Here is a 5000-nt window from a genome sequence, read left to right as displayed (position 1 = left end):
TTAATAAAGACCCCGAAAATCAATATCTATCAAGTTGCCATTAAGCAACTCCATTCCATATTTTTATCAAGCTCTAAAATTGGTAGGGTTTATCTTTTATTTATTTCACAACCATATATCACACACACACATATATATTATATGTTTTAGCAATAGGGGACGAAAAATCACCAGATAACTGCTGTCTTCTACATTTTATCACCCAATTTTATTGCTATTACAAACAAGGACAGATGTTATGTAATTGGTGAGACGGTGAGATCCATTACGAAAGAAAAATTTTGGTCAAAGTCGAGTTTGTAATTAAAAAGCAGCGGCAGTCCATGTTTCGTACAGAGAGAGACTATTCCATATTCCACACAATTATTATTTCTGTTAGTTCAGGAGAGAAGGTAAGTGGGGAAAAAATAACTTCTTAATACAGTTACATATTTGCAGAGAAAGAAGGAAGGTGGTCGTTGGAGTTTTTAGACAATTAGTGGCAGTTTGTTAATTGAAAATGATGAAGGAATTTAGTTGATCACATCACTTGCTAAGAGAGAGAGAGAGATGTAGGTCATTTTCCTAGGAAGCTTTAACCAAGATGGGAGGAGGCGGAGGAAGAGGAGATCAGGCAAGTGCAGCAGAGAGGGAGGGGAGGGAAGTAATGGTTACAGCGTTGGAATTTAGTGTGGAAAAGAGAGAGAGAGAGAGTGATAGAAGGAGGAAAGGTCGTAATGAAAGTAGCGGCAGGAGGAAGTAGTGGAGGAAGGAGTGAGCTATTGGAGGAGGCGACTAGTTCCACATGCCCACCACTACTTCCTTGTTGAGTTCACCTACTCGATTTGATAGTCACCACCATCCCAGTCAATGCTAGAAAACTTACAATAAAACAAATAATATACTGCAGCAGAAAAAAAGTTGCAAACTACTCATTTTTAAAAACTATTTTCCTTTTTCAGAATATTTATTTTTTCTTTTCTTTAAAACTCAGTTTGAACTTGAAATTTCTGAAGAAAATGTCATGTGCGATATAAAAGTTAAAAATATAAATAAAAACAAACCAAAAAGAAAACTATATTTTTGAATGGATTGTCACATAGTGGGGGATCAGTTGGTACTGACAATATCTGTAATTAATCGATCTTGTACTCAATAACCAACGCTTAGGTATACTTTCAGCTACACGATTGTAGCATGTTCTGTTTTCGTCACAGAGAGCAGGTGCTGAACACTTAGATAGGTAGACTGCTTGGTATCCATACCTAACATACAATTGCCTAGCAGATCCTTAAGGGCTGACTTTAAAACAGTCGCCGGAATCTGTAGGGAAATATATAGATATTAACATTTCAACACACGCACTTACACACACACACACATATATATATATATATAATATAATATATATATATATATATATACATATATATATACACCCACCCGCATATGCTATAATATAGCCATTATTACCAACCCAAGAATTATATCAGTCCAACTAGTGATGGCATCCAGGTTTGTTTTATCTTTTTCATTAATATATTTTTGGTATTTCGATCTTCATTAGAAATTACTCAATCTTCTCAATTCTTGTATCATTCCTGATCTTTTGTGCTAATTCATTAGAAATTTAGCAAAGCAAATAAACATTTGTCCGAAGTTAACTTAATATCGATGTCTGCCATACAAAACAAGAAGAATTATTTGTTTTAAAACATATTTATTTGGCAATGATGCTCAACAACTGGCCATCAAATTTATTTACCATCTTGGGAAAAATTGCGTAATAATTTTAGCTCAGCTTCAAAGTAAATTCTTCTCTTTTTTATTCCTCTTTTCTCTGTCAAAAGATGCCTTTTAAATAATTGTTTGATTGTGGAATATTTCTTGTAAAAAAATTTTTTTTTCTTGTTGAAAAATATTTCCTCTATGTTGCATGTTTTTTCAAATTACAGAAAACCAAAACTATTTAAAATTGTGATTATTGCAATCATTAAATTATTTTTTTTATTCAAGTGAAATAAAATTTAAATAAACTTTCTTCTTCAGAAGTAAAAGATATTTTTTCTCTTTCCATTGAAAAAAAAATTGATAATTTTTTTTAGAAAATCGAATCTGTTTCGCAATTTAAAAGAAAAGCAAAACAATATATATTTTTCTTTGTTTCAACACAGCAAATTACTGACACAATCTTTGTTATATATATATATAAACGGTTCCATTCTTGAGTAGCTTTGACCAATTCTTACTGTCATCAACGTAAAATCTTCATTTCCACTGGAAATAGAAAACGAAATGTTATTTGGTCTTACGTAATCCTGTTCTATTTGAAGAATTTTTTTATAATTTCTATTTTATATCAAGCTAATTCCACTAAATTATTCCTATCTTTAGGATAAAATGCAAAAAATAATTTCATTCTTCGAAGTATCTTGGTTTTTACAATTTTTTTTTGTATATAAACTTCTCTTCTTGAAAATGTTAGTCCCAATTTTTTCATCTGTCATCATCGCCGTCAGAGTATGTTTATGTTGTTATGTTTTGTATTTCTGAGCACATGTGCTCACAGCTTGCACCTCCTCCATCTCTCGCACTTCCCTCAACGGGGAGGGAATTTTTTCTACTCCACATTACTTTGGCTTCTACTTAACTTCATCCTTCTCTCACATTCCCCTTTGCTTTAATCAATCTCTAAATTTAAATTCATTTCACCCAACCATAAAATATCCATTATATCCATGCTTATATGCATCAATATATATATATATATAGATAGATGTATATATTTTAATCTGTCTCTTCAATAACCGTTCTTTCACAGAAGCTTCCAGTCGAAGTCTTCTGCTCCATATTCTATTTTTATGAAGATATTTTCTTTAGTCGAACACCGTACTAACCATGCTTATCTGTTTAAAGAGGAGGAGTTTACAAAAAAAATCCCCGCCTGTTTTTCAGCCACATGTGTGTATAGACAATACTCACTGTTTATATATATATATATATAATATATATATATATATATATATATATATATATATATATATATATATATATATATATATATATATATATAAATACTTCTATATATATATACAATTATATATACATATACAGACATATATATATATAAATACATCTATACGTATATATTTATATAATTACACGTTTATGTGTAGTTTTATATATATATATATATATATATATATATTTGGCAGGAATGGCAACAAAAGAAAGAAAGAGACCTCGATATTATGCAAATAGATGAATGTATATATGTGCGTGGATGTATGTATACATGTTTATATGTGTGTGTGTGTATATATATATGTATGTGCATATATATATATATATATATATATATATATATATATATATATATATATATATATATATATATATATATATATATGAATATATGTGCGTGGATGTATGTATATATTGTTATATATATATATATATATATGATTTAAAAGCTGATCACCGGAGACAACAATTCTGAATATTGCAAATTAGACCCTTTCAGATATACTGGTTTCAAGTTTTAGCACGACGCCAGCAGGTTTAGCGGAGAGATTAAGTCGATTACATCGACCCTTGTGTTCAACTAGTACTTATTTTATCGATCTTGAAGGGGACGAAAGACAAAGTCCATCTCGGTAGAATTTGAACTTCGAACGTAAAGACGGGCGGAATGCCACTAAGCATTTTGCCCGGCATGCGAACGATTCTGCCAGTTCGTCGTCTTAAACCTTACAGTTTATATATACGAATACTCAACGTTCGTATTTCGCCCTGCTATTTCTCTCTTCAAGCGGATCATCTCACTTTCTCTATGTATATGGGTGTCTTTGTATATTTAATATGTGCATATATATATATATATATATATATATATATATATATATATATATATATATATATATATATATATATATATATATATATATTTATATATTATATGTGTATATATATGTACATTGTATGTGCATATATATATATATATATATGTGTGTATATGTATATATTATGTGTGCATATATATTATATATGAATATATACTGTACATATATATGTATGAATGTATATATATGTAAACGTATATATGTGTGTGTATATATATATGTATATATAATGTATATGTATATATAAATATATGTAGGTATGTACACATGATTATGTATGCATACATGAATATGTATATACATATATATATATATATATATATATATATATATAGATAAATTATTTATATAGATAGGTGGTTGGGTCGTTGATGACTTCTTTCTACTATATTGGATGTCCACCTAGTGGTCATCCCTTATACACGTGTATATATATATATATATATATATATATATATATATATATACACACGTATGTATATACATGTACATGCGCACACGCACATGTATGTACATGCCGAAACCACCATTCTGTGGAAGCAACCGCATGGCAAGGGAAAACAAGGGTGACCAAAAGCAACTTGGCGCCACACCTTCATTGATATCCTCAAAACCATTGACATCTCATGGGATGAAGCTGAAATTGCTGCATCTGACCGATCATGTTGGAGAAGCCTTGCCGCCCAATGCGCCACATGGTGCAGGGGGACCTGAGAACTAAGATGTATACATGTATATGTATATACATACATACGTACATATATATATATATATATATGTATATATATATATATATACACACACAGACATAAACATATATATGTACATATATATATGTACATATATATACGTATGTATATATATATATATATATATATATATATATACACGTATATATGCATATATATATATTTACATATGCATATATGTACATATGTATATCCATACATGTATGCATATATGTATATACATACATGTATATATATATATATATATATATATATTAAATGTATGTATATAATTATATATACATACATAATGTACATGTATGTATGTACATATGTATATATATATATATATATATATATGATACTGCAATAGCTTGGTTTCCAAGGGCCC

At 29.3% G+C, this 5000-nt stretch overlaps 1 protein-coding gene across 1 annotated transcript in view; it reads left to right on the top strand.

Moving 5' to 3' along the window:
• Positions 1-563: 563 nt before the first annotated feature.
• Positions 564-5000, top strand: part of LOC106878880 (uncharacterized) — a 71736-nt gene continuing 67299 nt past the window's right edge. The window contains exon 1 of the mRNA XM_052968395.2: positions 564-1494. The gene's annotated coding sequence lies outside the window, so the exon portion shown is untranslated. The remainder of the gene's footprint in view (positions 1495-5000) is intronic.

This window comes from Octopus bimaculoides, chromosome 5, assembly GCF_046866305.1.
Source record: "Octopus bimaculoides isolate indiv1 chromosome 5, ASM4686630v1, whole genome shotgun sequence".
Lineage (NCBI taxonomy): Eukaryota > Metazoa > Mollusca > Cephalopoda > Octopoda > Octopodidae > Octopus > Octopus bimaculoides.
This window is presented reverse-complemented; position numbering and strand designations above follow the sequence as displayed.